Raw genomic sequence first — 19,823 nt, forward strand, 5'->3', positions numbered from 1 at the left:
CTGTAGCTAGCAGCAGGGTGCGGGGTAGTCAGTCCCGTATAGATCTATACACTCAAGTCACGCTCTCCCTCCAAGAGATTCTGGTTACGGGAGTAGTCCTCCACTCTCGTAATCCGTGTGGAGTGTTACCGAGGACGTGTCTCCAATCATAAGAATAATGAACTTTACAAGTAATAGCATTGAAAATCCCGGTTTATGAAATGACATAAAATCCTTGTGAAATGTAAAAATGTAACATTTTATAATGAGTTTCACAACTGGTTTTGAAAACTAACTCCACGAGTTAAACGGTTGGTTAATACGGATTTCAATGTTTAAAATATATTTGAACATGTAGATATGTTATACAAAATAACAGATTTGAGTACAAGTTTCCTTGTACTTTTGCTTGTATTCCCCCCCTGAAAACATGAAAAACACAGAAAATGGTGTAGGGGTATGAACTCACCTGACGAGAATGTGCCGATTTAGATGCTAAGTATCAGTTTAGGGCTTGAACACGCGTGAGGTTCCTATGTAACATGAAGAGATACATAATTGTATCTAATTAGACTTTGATTTACCAAGATAGTAGGATAATACACTCCGAGGCACGAAAACACTTCAATTCAAGTGTTAGTGATGGTACGGGTTGCATCTAAGGAGTGTAGGGCCTAGATAAGGTGTTTACTCTTCAAGTGTAAACCCTTAGGGAGTTTACGGTCCAAAGACCATATCCCCCATGAGTTTACGGCCGTAAACTCATGGGTGTGGCGGTTTGAGTGATCCAAGGTCTCATCTTGCACACGGGAAGGTTCTAAGGTTGATTATATGGCTTAGAAAGTGATCGGGACATGAAATGGCCTAGGAAATAGGGTTTACGGTCCTTGGACCACCCTTGGGGAGTTTACGGTCGTAAACTCAAGGGTTTACGGTCCTGGGACCACCCTTAGGGAGTTTACGGTCGTAAACACATGGGTTTACGGCCGTAAACCCATCCTTGTCCATGTTTGCCCATTTTCCAAGTGTTTTGGTGGTTTGTAGGCCAATTCATGCAAGTTCTATACTCAATTACAAGCCATGCAAGGTGTTTAGAGTATTAAAACACCCTTGGAAGGTGTTTACGGTTTTGGGAGACGTTCCCAAACCGTAAACTCATGTTTATGCTCATTTGGACATGTTTTAGGGTTCTAAGATCATCCAAGCAAGTTTCAAGGCCATTAGACATGCATTGGAAGGGTTAAGGAGCATCAAAACCCCATTAAAGGGTGTTTACGGTTCTTGAACATTCAAGGACCGTAAACTCATGTTCATGGCCAAAAACTCATGATCTTGTGTTTCTAACTCCATGCATGTAAGGATCTAAGCATTAGAAGATGTTTGGAAGGGTCTTGGGGCTTCAAAACCCCCATTGAAGGAGTTTACGGTTTTGGGAGGCTCCCCCAAACCGTAAACACGAGTTTTTGATGCATTTGGGAGTTTAAGACATGGATTTGCATGCATGTTAGGATAAACAACTAGTTAGGAAGGATCACTTACCAAATTGGAGCTTGAAAGTGAAGATCCTTGAGAGAAATCCGATTTTAGAGAGAGAGTAGAGAGAGAAAGTTCAAGTGTGGGAAAAGCTCAAATGGTGGTCACTCCACCCTTTTGTATGACTAGAGTTAGTGACCCGGTGGGAATACACCCAATACGGACATTAAACGGAGCTTATTATTTTACCCGTGTTAGTCGTAGTCTAGAAATTCTCAAAAGATTATTTAGAGTGTTTTCACTCAAATAAATATTTCGTTCTACCACATACGAAATTATAATAATAATTCTAAATGAATTGTTTAATTTGAAAATTAACGGAAAAACCCAAAATAAAAATGAAATTTTTATTAACGGAATGGGTTACGTTAACGGAATATATTTCGGGTTGTCACATTACACCTCCTAAAATGTTAAATTTTAACATTTCAATAATGAGAATTTCCCCTTGAATTTGTTATATAAAAAATTGATTCATAGAAATCTAAATTTCACAGAAAAATATTTATAACTTATAATGAATATCAAAATTTTGACACATTATTGGCGTAATTCTATTGTATAAGATAAAGTATACTAGTGTTAGATTTCGATTAGAGACTCACTAGTGTGTACCATTGTTGTAGAACATCGGTAGTGGTACGAGCGGAATTTAGTTCAACGCATGATCACAAAACAAGTTGTGAGTATTCACGTCCCCTATTTTAAGTTTTTTAATATTTTGGGGTGGAAAAGCATGTCGGTCATACCATTATGTTCGTTGTATTTATTTTAAATTGTATCAAATGTGATTTTCTATGTATGTGTTTGCAATTATTGATTCATGAGGCCTATATCGCGGTCAAGTCCCTGGAATCATTTCACACAACTCATTAACTCTTTAGATCCCATGGTCATTATGGATAACGCTATTAGGAGGTCAAAAACTCCTCACTCGCGCAGTTCGCAGGGTGCAATTTACCATATTTTCCCCCATGTTAATGATACACATATGTATTCAAGAGTGCACCCCTCCGTCATTAGGCTTGGGTTGTGAACTTATGGGTTGATCACTTTGCACATATGGACTTTGTTTCATACGTTGGTATCGATCTTTATTGTAACATCCCGAAAATCACAATAAATTTTAGCTTTTCAAAGACAACCATAAATCATAAATGTTTACAAAACCATTGTTTCAAAAGTGTATTTTAGTAGCAGGGTATCCTAAAATCCAAACAAAATAAAAACCAAAGGATGTGCACGATTATGCCTTCGCCTTGCCACGATCATCTGAAGTATCTGAAACAATAAACTGAAACTGTAAGCCAAAGCTGAGTGAGTTCCCCCAAAGTACCACCACGCAACGTATAACATATACAATTCAACATTCTGGGTCCACAAGCTCCCGGTTGGATTACCCTAGCCTATAACCTTTCGGTTGGATTGCCCTGCATATCACGTACTCGGTCCACAACCTCCCGATTGGATTACCCAGGCCCACAACCTCCTGGTTGGAATACCTTGGCCCACAACCTCCTGGTTGGAATACCCTAGCCTACAACCTCCCAGTTGGATTGCCCCGGTCTGTTGACTAACATCACAAAGCAGTAGTCTCAACCCAATATAACATTTTGACATATAACAGATAACAAACATACTCAGTAGACAGATAATCATACAGCCAGTAATCACAGGTAATCCTACAGATCTACCTGTATAACACCTATCACCAGCTATTAGAAAATCATACAGATCTACCGCATACTCAACATATAATCAATTAGTATATAACAGGATATCAATCCAATGGGTCGGCCTTGGTGCCTTTGACCTGCAAATACAATGAGGAAAAGTCACCTCTCGGTCTGAAAAAGATCATTGAACAGGACACACCTCCGAATATCAGCTCAAACGCTAACATATTCATCAAATAATGACCAGTATCAATTACCACTCAAAATACCCAAAATACCCTTAGGTCAAACTTGTTCAAAACAGGTCAAACTCAAATAGTCAAACTTGGTTAACACAGCTGAGTACACCCAACATACTTAGCTTGTACGCTTGGCTTACACGTGTTGACCAGATAATGTGATGGCTGACCATGAATGCCCAACATTCCTGGGGAACACCCAACATTCGTGGCTAAGTCTTTTTCCTTTTCATTAAGAGCTTAATCCTTAAGCTATTTTCTCCATAATCCAGATCCAACCCTAAAATAACGTCATTAACCATAAAGTTTTCAACTTTATGCACTACTAGAAAAAGCCTAAATTACTACGAAAATTTGCTACAGAAGGATAATCTGTAGCTATTTTGCTATGGAATATGCTACGGAATGTCCATACATAGCAATTTTGCTACGAAATGTTTTATAGAATTACATTCCATAGCTAATAGTTGAATAATTACGAAATCTTGCTATAGAATCAAAAGCCGTAGGTAGCTTGTAACGGAATTTGCTACAAAATCATAATCCATAGCCCTTTTACTATTTCAACTTACTACGATTCAAAATCCGAAACTATTTTGCTACAAAATTTGCTACGAACTCATAATCTATAGCTATTTTACTACATAATTTGCTATAGAACTAAAGTTCGTAGTAATCTTGCTACGCATTTGCTACATAATCAAAATCCGTAGCTATTTCACTATGATTTTTTTCTACACATCACAGTTTGTAGCTATTTTCACATCACAGTTTGTAGCTATTTTTGCTACAGAATTTGCCACAAAATTAAAATACATAGCTATCTTGCTACCATCTTTGCTATGGAATCAAAGTTTGTAATTAGCTTGCTACAATATTTGCTACGACATAAAAAACTGTAGCTATTTGCTATTCGATAAAACCCCATAATTAACATGAATGACTCGAACCCGACTAACCCGTAGGTTAATATATATTGTCGGGCTTCAAGTGATAGAAAACCTTAAATATTTAGTATTTCGCTCCGGATAGTAATTTCATGAATTATATTTTTTTTATGTTACCTTTTTAGCATTTTATTTAGTATTTGAAAAAAAAATGCCTCCTAATTACAAAGTACGTATGAAGACTTGGTATTAATTTAACATTAACATCAATCTATGGTTATAATTAGTTATTTACTGTTTTTCATCATTCATCGTTGTTTATTATTCTTCCTATGATTAGCAGATTATAGTTTTTAACATTTATGGATTTACTACATTCATATCCATGCGATGAAATATTGTTATAATGATAAATTATTATCTTCATTTACAGGTGAAAAATATGATATCTGGGTTTTGGACACCCTACCCCTCATATTATCTTACTCTTCCTAGTTAAAATATGCATACTAATGAAATATGTCTCTTTAATATTTTATTTTATTAATTGGCGTTTCTTACAATTTTGTTACACATGAATTTTAATTTAAATATAAGAGTTTAACTAAATTAAAGTGCTTAATTAATGTTTAAAAAAATGTAAAGGGTTAAATTTATAATAGAAAAACTAGAATGTAATTTAAAATAACTAAACCAAATCCCTTGACAAATTATGAAGTAGAAGGGGTAAATTGTAATTCCGGAAAGTTACTATTATGTGACAGAAATATGCAATGTGGTTATATGTGACAAGCATCAACAGTCCAGGGGTCATACTTCAAATGGGAGTTTATAACACTTCCATGCGGTTGCAACCCTATGCAGCCACAATAGTTTCAAGCCCCTTGCGTATTTCGGCCCAAAGGAGCTCCCACCTACCTGTAAACACCATTGTAACCGTCCATACAACCCTAGATGCGCGAGAGAGAGAGAGAGAGAGAATCGATCGGGAGATCAAATAGAGAAGGAAAACATGTTTGGCTGTTTGCTTCTATTCTTCTGTTATGTGGTCATACCAGGTGAGTTTTTGTATTGCCTACTACTTCTTATGAAGATTTAATAATTCTGTTCTTGTTGACATCGATGAGTTATAAGAGTATGAGACAAATTCCAAGCTAGTAATTGAGGAGTCTAGATGTGTCATTAATTCAAGTGAAGAAATCACATACTGAAAAGAACAACTGTGAACTTAATACCGATTTGAGTCCTGTTGGTTTAGAGAACTTCCAAAGTGATAATTTTTTGGACGAAAGTTCTAAGACTTTAAAATTGAAGGCATGCCTACAGAGCATGCAAAGTATATGCAGTCTTTAAATGATAAGAACGTGAAGCAGCCTCTAACGACAATATGGTACCTTTAATGCTTGTTGCGAGTCCCTGAAGTGGTTAGGTTGTAAGTATGCTATTTCACTATATATTACCCGCTTTCTTTTTAATTTCAGGTCACAGTTTGAGAATTTTAATGCTCCTTCACAAGGTACTAACCTTTCTTTGTCATTATGATTGAGAGCTACAAGTTTTATGTGTGTTTGTTTTGACAAAAAAAAAAAACAAATTAATTTAGCGAATTGAAACATCCAACATATTGGCTATATGGCAGTCACTCCAACAACAAAGGAACTCATGATCAACACCTATCATTGATTCTCATTTCAACACCGTCACTTGCTGATAAGTATGTAAATTTGTGTCATTTATAGGTTAATTAGTACACCCATGTTTTTGGTGTATGGTCGGGGACAACAAAGAGAGGCGATCATTGAAGCTATTCATCACTCACAGAGTGGAATCAACATACATATTTCAGAGGATGATGACAAATTTGTGAAGTAGTCCTAGGGAATTCCCAATGGCATACCACCAAGAACCTGCCCAGTAGCCGCGTTTTGCTCTCGGAAACCTCAAAACAGCCATGTATTCCCTCAAGACGACGTCGAGAATGTGTAAGAGCTCAGGGGACATGTTCCTCACATTTTTCTTGTTATTTAGAACCATATTTTGGAAGCCTCTGATTTCAAAACTATAGAGGAACAACTGATCAACTCGAAGAGTGATAGAAGCATGATCAATGATGTACGAAGCATGATTAACAAGTGATATAATTTTTTATTGATTCGTTGTAGCTAAATTTGACAATTCAATTAATTTTATTTATGATTTGATGAAACTAGGATAACATTGGATGATATACTACCTTTATTAAGAATTTATGTAATTTCTTTTATTGTTTATTGTATTTTCGTAACACAGATTGATTTTATTATAAATCTGATTTCGAATTTTTTATTTGTCAATTTTATATGTATTTTGTTATAGAATTAATCTTGCCACCAATTTTTGCTATTGACTTGGTCTATTGGTTTTTGGCTAAGTTGCTACAAATATTTTTTTGTAGTTATTATTGTAGTTAAATTGTTGTGGATTTTGCTTTGGAATCACTTAAAATGAAAATAGACCGTAGTTAACTTTCTATAAAAAATTTGCAACATAAGTTGAATGTAGTTATTTGGCTACAAAATATTTTCTGCGATATTACAAGTACTGGATTTGCTACATTATATTGGCTACGACATTACTTGTAGTGAATTTGCTACGAAAATTAGCAACACAATTAGTTCGTAATCAATTTGCTATAGATTTTCTATGGATCAGGCCATGGTTAATTTCCTATGGATTTGATACGACAAAATTCCATAGTTAATTCGCTACGGTGTTGCTACAAATGTAGTCCACAACTACTTTGCTACAGAATAAATATGTTGCAAATTCCGTTGCAAATGTGCTACAGATTTCGTAACGACCCTTTAGTAACAAAGATATTTGCTACATAATGGTTCTGTAGGAAATTCCATTTCTATTCATGTTTAGCTACGAGTATCATGTTTTAGCTACGAAATTTTTTCGTAGGTATTTCAACTTTTTCATGTGGTGATGGTCTTGCATGGCCATTAAGTGCCCAAACACAAAAACCCTAACTACTTAACCCATTAAGACCTTATAAATCAAGCATGGAAGTAAACTAACAACCAAGATTACATTTTTATGCTTCTAGATGCTCCAAAACGTCTAAAAGGATAGCTTATACGGTTAGAGTAATGCATACTCATAATACCAAGCTTATGGTACCAAAAGAACACCATTTTATAACTAAACAAGATCTAAACAACTCTTAGTCAAGTTCACAGCTTTTTACCTCCAAATGATGCCGAATGATGTTGCTATTCAGGATCCAAAGAGTCCCATTCCTCCAAGATGATCTTCTCTTCTTCCTATCTCCTTCAAGGTTACGAAAACACATACAAAAGCTCAAGAATGCTCTAAAAATGGATTAGGTTTTGCTTGGGGATGAAGGGGTTGGTGGCTAATGAAAGAAGGTATGTTTGAGAATTAAGGATGCTTAAATAGGATCAAAACCCTAAAAATTAGGGTTTGCACTCTAGTAACTTACGCCTAATGTTCCTAGGGAACGCCCAGAGTTTGTACCCAGCTCCCATAATTTACGAAAATGCCATTTTGATCTAATTTTGCAATTAATTCACATCCAAGGTCTATAATGAAATAAATTCTCATAATTAGGGTTTAAAATGAAAATACCTCAATGTCAAGATGTTACAATTCTCCCCCACTTGAACTCGACTTCGTCCTTGAAGTTCGTTGTTGTGAACAAGTGAGGGTAATGCTCCCGCATCTTCGAATTGGATTCCAACGTCCATTCTGAACCCTTCTGATGCTGCCACTGAACCTTGACAAAGGACACCACCTTGTTGCGTACGGCCTTTGTATTTTCATCCAAATCGTCACTGGTCTTTCAACATAGTTCAAGCGATCATCAACCTAAATATCATCCATAGGAACAACCGATGAACCATCAGCCACACACTTCCGAAATCGAGACACATGGAAGGTGTTGTGAATCTGACTGAGCTCTTTAGGAATATTCAATCTGTAAGCTACCTTGACAACCCTAGCGATCAGTTGAAATGGCCCAATATACTGGGGTCCCAACTTTCCCCTCTTCCTGAAGCGTATTACACCCTTCCAAGGAGATACCTTCAGTAAAACCATGTCACCGACCTGAAACTACGACTCAGATCGACGCTTGTCAGCATAACTCTTATGTCGCCTCTGTGTTGTCTACAATATCTATCTAATCTGCTAAATAAAATCTGTCATATGAAGGACTACCTCACTCCTTCCCATGACTCTATAGTCGACCTCTCCCTAACAAAATGGGGTACGAAACTTCGTCCTATAGAGAAGCTCGAATGGCGGCGCGCCAATACTGGAGTGATAACTGTTATTGTAAGAAAACTAAGCTAGGGAAGGGTAGGAGTCCCAAATCCCACCGAAGTCTTTGATATAGGCTCTCAACATGCCCTCAAGTTTCTGAATGGTCCGTTCACTCTGACCGTCTGTCACACCCCCGGACCAGACCGCGGAAGCATCCGGAGGCGGGTGACTACATTGTGCAGTATCATAACAATTGAATATAAATGAAACAGAGCAATCCAAACATCATACATTGAGATAAAAAACTTACATTGTTTACATATTGTATTGGTTCTTCGAGTTACACCAAAGAGACATAAATAGAAAAATTCCAAACTATAGCTAATTAGTCCTGCATCCGCGTCCCTTGTTACCTGCTTACTAGATCCCTGAGAATACAAGTCGTTTTGAAAAGTGTCAACTAAAAAGTTGGTGAGTTCATAAAATTTTTTGTGTAAAATCGTTAACACTTGTTTAGAATCGTTCTTATTGTACTTTCAGAAAATCCGGTATTTTCTATGAAATCGTTTGAAGTCTTGCTTTGAAAATCATGGATATATGTGTGCATGTCGTTACTTTTGTTCATCCTTATAAGGAATGATTTTGAAAAGTAGTGAAATTTATAAAGGCGAGCTGTGTTCGAGAATAGTTCTATTGAATAGTAATAGTCAACCGTTTCTAGAAAATCCCTTATTTTCAACAAGAGAAGATGGTTGAAAATATTGTTCCTCTTATCGAGTAAAATTGAGTGTGCGTTCTAGTTTATTGTTATCGAAATCGTAGAAAATCGTTTTCTCCAGAAAATCCTATATTTTCTGCTATATAATATTCGTAAGTTCTATTTCCAACTGTGTATATGTGTGGGTTATTTTATCGTTTTCAAAATCTTTTACAAACGTTCTCCATAGAGTCCTACGCTTTTTAATTTGTAAAATAGCAATATTACGACTCTATACTTGTTAGGAGAAAGAATCAACATGGCAATTGTGGACATTGTACGCGATGAAAAAGGACAGTCAACACAACAAATGCGGACCATCACTTATCATGTATAGGACAGTCAACACAACGTGCCAAATTTTATTTATGAGGTTTTTCCATGCATAAATTTCTAGATAACATAACATATTCTAGTGAGTCGTTATAACCATACTAATCTGACGGAGTGCCTGTTTTAGCGTTTCTCAGGTGCCCTCGTTTTGGAAAAGACATTTGTTACCATAGACTGGTCTGTTTAGCTGTAGCAAACAACGAAGGTGCGGGGTGTCAACCCCATATAGATCTATACACAAATTACCGCTCTCCCTCCAGGAGACTCTGGCTATAACTTTTTACAGGACTTTAGACGTACACTAATATTTTTATATTTAGGTACTTTTGAGATTTGTCTAACTAGAATATTAACAACCTTTTGAGAAATCGTTAGAGATCCATTATTTGTTAGATAAATAATGAAATTCATACTCATTGAATAGAAATATCGTTCTCGTTCCATATCGTTGATTGTGCTCGTTAACTGAGTGCTCGTGTTCGTTCCTTTTCTTTTATTGAAAAATAAGCCATTTTAGTCAAGAGAAAAAGTGTCAAGTTATAATTTGTGTAAATTTATAACTGCAGGTTATGACACGCATTTTCTGTTTTATGACATATAGAACATTACTTATGTTCTTGGAGGTTTTACAACAGCAGTTTATGACGTGCAAATATTTTTGTCATGAATACTCTGTTTTCGTATATTTTCCTTGATAAAATTATTTATATTAAATATTTATAAATAATCACAAATAGTTTGTTAATCTGGTAAAAAGTCATGAGTATGACACAATATTCCAAGATAACCCTTGTATTTATGTTTGGCCAAAAATGATCCAAAATATTATTATGTTCATACCTTAATCATTTTCAAAATATTTTGCCCAACAACTTGTCTAAGCAAATATTAAAATAAATCCTTATAGTTGTTGATATAAAAATTTCGTGACTTATACTTGGTAACATACTAGTTCTTAATTCCAAACGTGATTTGTGCGATATAATCCAAACTCTTGAGACTTAACCAAAATCTCGAGTTTTTGGACTATTTACAAGAGTTTTCATACTTAAACACATGTAAGATGGCATGCATACACAATAAGCAAATAAATCATGATTTACACAATAGAAATCTCGAAAAAGTATGGGTATGAAACTCACATTGAGTTGGTTGATGAGTTGTTTGGAGAAGTGTTAAGGAGCTTCCAAGTTCCAACACTTGAAAAGTTTCTTTGAACTTTAGAATATCCTAAGAATAATTTTATGTGTAAATATATTGAAATCTTAGGAATAATGTGGAGAATCACTAGTCAAAGAAAATGAAACACTTACAAAAGAAATCTGGGAATTTTTCATTGAAGGAATGAGGCTTGAAGCTTGAATGAGTTGAGAGGATTCTTAGGAGTTTACTGAATATGGATATGGGAAGTGAGAGAGTAGTTCACGTTTTCAATAAGGGAATATAAGGAGTGATTTGATATTTGCTTGGAGTACTGGTGGGTAATGTCTATCACTAAGGGTTAATGCATAGATTACTGGGATTTGTATGGGAAATGTGGAATTTACATCAAATCACAAGGTCAAACCTCTTTGTCCTTATCTTGATTTTTGAATAGGATCTTTATAAATCCTAAATTTTATTTTATGTAAATATGATTTAAATAATCAAATTTGGCATAAAATAGAGGTTTTAGGGGTCTAAGTTACGAAAAATACGAGTTTGGTGGGATCCCTGACGTCAAAATACCCCAAAATGGAGAAAAAGTCTGAAATAGTCCAAAATCCGAGTGGAGTCCGGAGCCTGCGAGGGTCCGAAGTCGATTCCTAAGTTCCGGAGCCATTCATCAAATTCTGGAGGCATATGCGAGTTCCGAAGCTGCAAGCGAAGTCCGGAGGTCCGGACCGGAGATGCGAAGGCTGGCTAGAACTTCCGAAGTAGCCTTAAGCGAGGTCTGCCGGAGCGAGGCTTATTCCGGAGTCACTCTTCCGGACTTGCGAGATTGTCGGAAGCAAGAGGAGTTCCGAAGTGACTAGGGTATTCCGGCCAAGAGGGTTTCGGACGAAGAGGGTTCCAGACCAAGAGGGTTCCGGCCAAGAGGTTCAGGACCAAGAGGGTTCCAGACCAAGAGGGTCCTTTTGGGTTTTCTCCTTCGATTTTGGGCTGTTTTCGACTGAGGAAAGTACATAGAGAGATTTGGAAGAGATTTCACATACTTGGAGAGATTTGGGAGAGATTTCACATACTTGGAGAGATTTGGGAGAGATTTCATATACTTGGAGAGATTTCACATACTTGGAGAGATTTGGGAGAGATTTCACATACTTGGAGAAATTTGGGAGATATTTTATATTCTTGGAGAGATTTGGGAGAGATTTGAGATACATGGAGAGATTTGCATTCTATCTTTTCATGGTCCTTTAGGAACCATAAAGTATACTTCTAATGTGTTAGCACGAGTCTCACCATAGTTATTGCTTACATGAGGACGAAATTTCCTAGCGAAATTGCTAGTTTTGACACCGTCAGTCTATGGATGATAAGCAATACTAAGATACAACCTTGTACCTAGTTCGTAATGGATCTTCTGTAAAAAATGAGATGTAAACTGAACATCTCAATCAGATATAATAGAGACTAGAATACCATGCTGAGCAACAATCTCGCGCATATATAAGTCGGACAACTTCTCGGCCGAAGAACTCACCTGAATGGCTAGAAAGTAGGCGCTCTTGGTCAGACGGTCCACGATAACGCATATCGCGTCGAATCCCTTAGGCGTCTGCGGTAACTTCGTGATGAAATCCATAGTACCATGTTCCCTTTTCCAAATGGGAACCTCCAATGGATGCAAATTGCCATTAGGCCTCTGGTGCTCGGCCTTGACCATTCGACAAGTCAAGCACCTCTCGACATACCAGGCTATCTATCTTTTCATGCACGACCACCAATAACTAAGCCTCAAATCTCGATACATCTTGGTGGCTCTAGGGTGTATCGAAAATCTGGACTTGTGTGCCTCCTCTAGCACAGTTTGTATGATCCCACCAAAGTATGACACCCAAACCCATCCATATCAGGTCATTAATCCATGACTGTCAGTTGCAAACCTATCAATCTCACCCCTGAGTCTCTCCTATTTCCAATTCTCCTTATTGACTCCCTCGGCCTAATCCTTCCCAATCAGATCAAGAAGCGGAGAATCAATCGATATCCTCATACATAGACTCTTAATAACAGAACTAGCCGTCTTACGGATCAAAGCATCATCGACCACATTTGCTTTCCCAGGGTGATCCAGAATCTTACAGTCGTAATCCTTGACCATGTCAAGCCACTTAGACTGTCTCATATTCAGATTCGGCTGATCCATGAGATATATCAACCTCTTGTGATCCGTGTAGATAGTACACCTGACCCGATACAAGTAATGTCACAAAATTTTAAGAGCAAACATCACTGCACCCAACTCCAAATCATGAGTCGGATAACAACCCTTGCAATTTCAACTTCCTAAAAGCATACGAAATGACTCTCCCACGCTGCATAAGCACCGCTCTGAAACCAGTGATCCATGCATCACAATATACAACAAAACCCTCAACAACCTAAGGGAGGGTTAACACTGGGGCCTCACACAACTTCTGTTTTAGTGTCTCGAATGTAGCCTGCTGCTTAGGCTCCCAACGGAAATCCATGGCCTTCCTCGTCAGACGAGTGAAGGGTAAAATAATATTGGAGAAGTCTTGAATAAATCTCCGATAATACCCTGCTAATCCCAAGAAACTCCTTATCTCCGAGGGAGACTTCGGAACGTCCCACTGCATCACGACATCCATCTTAGCTAGATCGACCAAAATCCCATCCTTATTAATGAGATACCCCAAGAACTGGAACTCTCGTTACCAAAAATCACACTTCGAGAACTTGGCATACATTTGTTGTTTCCTCAAAACTCTCAAAAGCTCTCAAAGGTGCTCATCATGCTGCTCTCTGGTCTTGGAATTGTTAGGGTGCAAAGTCTCCTGGAGGGAGAGCGTGAGATTTGTGAATAGATCTATTCGGGACTGACAATCCCACATCTGAACTGCTAGCTACAGTTAGGCGAACATGCCTGGGATGTACAAATGTCATTTAACTCGATGCCTGAGGAACGTTGGAAAGGGCTCTAGTCATATCAAGCATGGTTATACAACTCACAATATGTATAAATCACCTTTAGTTTACAACTTGACACTCTTCAACAGTTTTATTTACACTAAATAGAACTAATACACTCTACAACTGGAGAACTTTCAGGGTTTTCAAACGGAAACGAACATACAATGGTTTCACACACGAAATACTATTACATCTTGATTTTCATTAGCTAGTCACATAAAGTAATAATTTCGCATATCACTATAGTTTTCAGTGACAAGCATTCATGGTTTTATACAAAATTGAAAACACTACATCCTCACTAAAGAAACTATCGGATTTTCTTGGAACTATACAAACATTTTAAGAACTCATCAACGATTTTCACTACAAACCACCGCTTATGTACTCACCAGCTTTATGCTGATACTCTTTCAAACTGCTTGTATTCTCAGGAAATCAGTAAACAGGTACTTGCTGGATTTTTGAGGAACAGGAGCAATAAGAGTTTTATGTTTTTACTATACAAAGCTATTGGATGTAATTCAGACAAAGTTTCAAACTGATGTAAACATTTTATTTAAGTATTCACTGTAATGGTTGTGTTGCTATGATTGCTGTTATTCATTGGTTGTGATGCTATACATGACGTCCTCCGCCCCGGGACGTTTCCATCGTCGGTTTCGGGGTGTGACAGATTGGTATCAGAGCCCTTGTTTATAGCGAACTAGTATACCGAACCTTACGTGGTATACAACTATAAACACTAAGGGGCCTAAGTGCTCTACGCTAAAAGTATACTTTCAAAAATATAAAGTATTTTTTTTATAAAAAGTAAACGAGCATGCATACATAACAAAATTCGTGTCGCTAGTAGAACAGAATAAAAGTATTTGGATGCTGGAACGCTGCGGTTAAACCTGGTCAGTTATGTAATCATGTCTAGGGTGAATATAGCCTGATCAACTATATTTAGTCAAGACATGACCAACATGTGCTTGGGAGTGGCTGTGGTATTACAGCAGGCCTAAAAACTTACCAAAATCATTATGCATAAAATAGTATAGGAGTATTTTAGCTAGAGCCAAACTCAGTATACAGATTCACTCTAAGCATTGCTACCTCTTCTTTCTTAAGCACTTACTTGTGTCAGTAACCTTTCTGTGCTTATCGCTCGGTGGTATACTTTTATTATCAGGATGAGATATATTTCGTTTTATATATATCTCGAGGACTTACCATCCTCTTCTTCCTGATTGTTTCTAGATCGAGATGCCTCCCCGACCAAGACCCATCAGAAGGAACGACGACACTCCGCCACCACCACCCCCTCAATTCAATCCCGTCATGTTCCAGGCTGCTGTTACCGCTGCCGTGACTGCAGCAATGGCACAAGTGAATGCTGGTGGGGCTGGAGGTGGAACCGACCCTCAGAGACAAGATGGAAGTCAGGGACATCAAAAAGAGTGTTCCTACAAGGACTTCATGACTGCAAAACCCAAGTCCTTCGACGGAAATGGAGGTGTCATCGCCCTGACTCGATGGTTCGAGAAGATCGAATCCATCTTCGAAATCTGCGTCTGTTCTGAAGCAAACAAGGTGAAGTTCGCCGCCTGCACCTTCACCGACAGAGCTTTGACCTGGTGGAATGGTCGAGTCAAAACCCTAACCCTGCCAGTGGCTAATGCCATGGTTTGGGAAAGACTGAAGGAACTCATGCTCGCGGAGTACTGCCCGGGGGGCGAAATGCAAAAGTTGGAGCACGAACTCTGGAACCTGAAGATGAAGGGTTCCGACATCGCTGCCTACACCTCTGTCTGGAAATGGTCACCCCGGAAAGCAAGAAAAGTCTTGGCTGCTAGACCGATTACTTTTGAAAGCGCCAAGGATTTGGCACAGACTCTGATCGATCATGGAATCGATCTGGATGAGGTGGCAACTATCTCCGATCCACAAAAGGAAAGCGGTGGGAAGAAGAAGAAGTTTGGTAACAAACGGAAGGGTCCTTCTTCACAGGAGCCCTCCAAGAAACAACAAACAGTGGCATTTTATGCTGTTACTGCTCCTGCTGCTGTTCCCACTACTGTTCCAACCACCCAATCTCCTACCGGTGGTTATGCTGGAAAACTACCCCTGTGCAACAAGTGTAACTTCCATCATCACGGGCCCTTCCGTGAGTTGAATTGCAACAGCTGTGGGAAGAAGGGACACACAGCTCGATACTGCAAGACACCAGTTCAACCAACCAAGCAGGCTCCGGGAGCGGGCGCTGGTCAAACTTGTTATGGATGTGGAGAGGCTGGGCACTTCAGGAGAAACTGTCCCAAGGCAACAACTGGTGGCAATACAGGAAGAGTTCTGGTGATGGGCCAGGAGGAAGCAGTTGCTGATCCTACCGTTGTTACGGGTACGTTCCTCCTTGATAACTTTCATGCATGCATTCTATTCGATTCTGGTGCGGAGAGGAGTTTTGTTAGTCATGCATTCAAACACCTAATCAAATGTAAATCCCAACCTTTAACTGAAACATTTACCGTCGAGATGGCTAATGGAAAGAAGGAGAGCACTAACGACATATTCATAGGATGTACTCTTACCCTAGACAATTATTCCTTTCCCATCGATCTTATGCATGTGTCCATCAATAGCTTTGATGTCATTATCGGCATGGATTGGTTGAGTTCCAATCGTGCTGATATTCTTTGCTTCGAGAAGGCTATCCGTCTTAATCTTCCCTCTAGCGAAACCCTTATGATTTATGGTGATAAACTCAGTTCGAACCTCCGTATGATTTCGTGCATCAAAGCTCAGAAGTATCTGCGGAAGGAGTGCCATGCATTCCTAACTCATGTTGTCGACGAGACGCAAAAAGTTAGAGACCTCGAGAGCATCCCCGAAGTCTGTAACTTTCCTGAGGTTTTCCCCGAAGATCTTCCAGGAATCCCTCCCGAGCGCCAAGTCGAGTTTCGTATCGACTTAATGAGCTGTAACTCTCCTTACCGTTTAGCGCCAGCGGAAATGCAGGAATTATCCAGCCAGCTCAATGAGCTGATTAGCAAAGGATTCATAAGGCCGAGTTCCTCACCCTGGGGAGCTCCGATCTTATTCGTGAAGAAGAAACACGGATCTTTCCGGATGTGTATCGACTACCTAGAGCTGAACAAGCTTACCATCAAGAACCGATATCCTTTACCCAGGATCGACGATCTCTTCGACCAACTTCAGGGAGCCAGCTATTTTTCGAAGATAGATCTATGATCAGGATACCATCAGTTGCGAGTTCATGAGGATGATGTGCCCAAAACAGCATTCCGAACTCGCTATGGACACTACGAGTTTGTAGTGATGCCCTTTGGTCTAACCAACGCACCGGCAGTATTCATGGACCTGATGAATCAGGTGTGCCGCCCTTTCTTAGACAAGTTCGTGATTGTGTTCATCGATGATATACTTGTCTATTCGCGAAGTGAGAATGATCATAAACAGCACTTAAGGCAGGTGTTGGAAACATTAAGGGCAGAAAAACTATACGCGAAATTCTCGAAGTGCGAATTCTAGATCAGGAAGGTAAATTTCCTTGGACACGTGATTAGCAAGGAAGGAATACACGTGGACCCTTCCAAGATCAAAGCGATTGAGAATTGGTCTGCACCAAAGACACCCACAGAAATCCGACAATTCTTGGGTCTCGCGGGCTATTATCGCCGGTTTATCCAGAATTTCTCCAAAATCGCAAAGCCTTTAACTACCCTGACACAAAAGGGTGTAACTTTTAGTTGGGGAGTTAAGCAAGACACTGCGTTTCAAACCTTGAAACAGGACCTATGCAGCGCACCTATCTTGTCCCTGCCCGAAGGGACGGAAGACTCTGTAGTCTATTGTGATGCATCCAATCAGGGCCTAGGGTGTGTGCTCATGCAGAGAGGAAAGGTCATCGCCTATGCCTCGAGACAGTTGAAAACACACGAGGTCAATTACACAACTCATGATTTGGAGTTAAGAGCATTGGTCTTTGCGTTAAAGATCTGGAGACACTATCTCTATGGAACCAAGTGTACTATCTTCACCGACCATAAGAGCTTGTAACATATTTTTGATCAAAAGGAGTTGAACATGAGACAACGGCGATGGGTAGAGCTACTCAGTGACTACGAGTGTGAAATTCGCTATCATCCCGGCAAGGCCAATGTGGTAGCAGATGCCCTCAGTCGAAAGGAGTATTCAGGACGTAAGGTGAAGGCACTAACAATGAGCATCCATTCCCATTTGTCCGCGCAAATCAGAGAGACTCAGGTGGAATCTTTGAAAGCAGAGAATGTGGCAAATGAGTCACTGCGAGGGATGGACAAGAACTTGGAACTCAAGGGAAACGGAGTGTACTACTTCATGAACCGGATCTGGACCCCAAAGTATGGTGGTTGCAGAGAAGTTATCATGAACGAAGCTCACAAGACTAAATACTCCGTTCACCCAGGTTCGGATAAGATGTATCTGGATCTCAAACAACTCTATTGGTGGCCAAACATGAAAGCGGAAATTGCTACTTTCGTGAGCAAGTGCCTGACTTGTGCCAAGGTAAAAGTAGAATATCAAAGGCCCTCAGGTTTACTTCAGCATCCGGAGATACCTGAGTGGAAGTGGGAAATGATAACCATGGATTTTATCACCAAGTTATCCAGATCTCCGAGTGGGCATGACACCATTTGGGTAATTGTCGATCAGTTGACAAAATCTGCCCACTTCCTACCAATCAAAGAAAACTTCAAGATGGAGAGACTCGCCCAAATATACCTTCGAGAAATAGTTCGCCTTCATGGTGTACCTGCATCCATTATCTCCGATGGAGATAGCAGGTTTACATCGAGGTTCTGGAAGTCAGTACAGAAGGCGCTTGGAACTAAGTTGGATATGAGCACGGCTTATAATCCGCAGACTGATGGACAGAGTGAGAGAACAATTCAGACATTGGAAGACATGTTGAGAGCCTGCGTCATCGACTTCAGCGCATCATGGGACACTCATCTTCCTTTGGTTGAATTTTCTTACAACAACAGCTACAATACCAGCATCAAGGCTGCGCCGTTTGAAGGCCTCTATGGCCGTAAGTGCAGATCCCCTCTGTGCTGGGCTGAGGTGGGCGACACGCAGCTAGCCAGGGGTCAAGTCCCCGACAGTACTCTCACTGGTCCTGAGATCATCCGAGAGACAACTGAGAAGATAGTACGAATCCGGGAACGACTGAAAGCCTCACGAGATAGATAAAAGAGCTACGCCGATAAGAGACGAAAGCCCTTGGAGTTTCAGGTTGGTGACCGCGTCCTTCTGATGGTCTCACCCTGGAAAGGCATGATACGCTTTGGGAAGCGTGGAAAGCTAAACCCAAGGTACATTGGACCGTTTGAGATCCTTGCTAGGATCGGTCCCGTAGCATACAAACTTCAGTTACCACGGGAGCTCAGCAACATCCATCCCGTCTTCCACGTATCGAACCTAAAGAAGTGTCTGTCCGATGAGACACTTGTGATTCCTCTCATCGAGATTGAAATCAACGAGAACCTCAACTTCATGGAAGAAGCGTTCGAAATCATGGACAGAGAGATCAAACGAACGAAACAAAGTCGCATCCCGATTATGAAGGTTCGCTGGAATGCCAAGCGGGGACCTGAATACACTTAGGAGCACGAAGATCAGATGAAACATAATTATCCGCATCTCTGTTCTGATCCATGATTTGTATTCTATGTTCGAATTTCGGGACGAAATTCCCTCTAACAGGGGGATGATGTGACAACCATAATTTTTTCCGTTCCGTTACGCGATTTCCGTAAATAAAATTTCGAATTCATTAACTTTTCCGCTGAACTTCTTGGTTTAGAAATTAATCTAGTTATATATAATTAAATTATTTTCGAGTTGGAACCAAAAATCGTGCGGAAACCCGAATATCTCGAAAAATCAATCAATTCCGGCCTAAGTGAGTTTACAACCGTAAACGCGTTTACGACCGTAAACCCGTTTACGACCGTAAACC

Source organism: Lactuca virosa, chromosome 9 (assembly GCF_052849685.1).
Source record: "Lactuca virosa cultivar CGN04683 chromosome 9, Lactuca_virosa_CGN04683_v6, whole genome shotgun sequence".
NCBI lineage: Eukaryota > Viridiplantae > Streptophyta > Magnoliopsida > Asterales > Asteraceae > Lactuca > Lactuca virosa.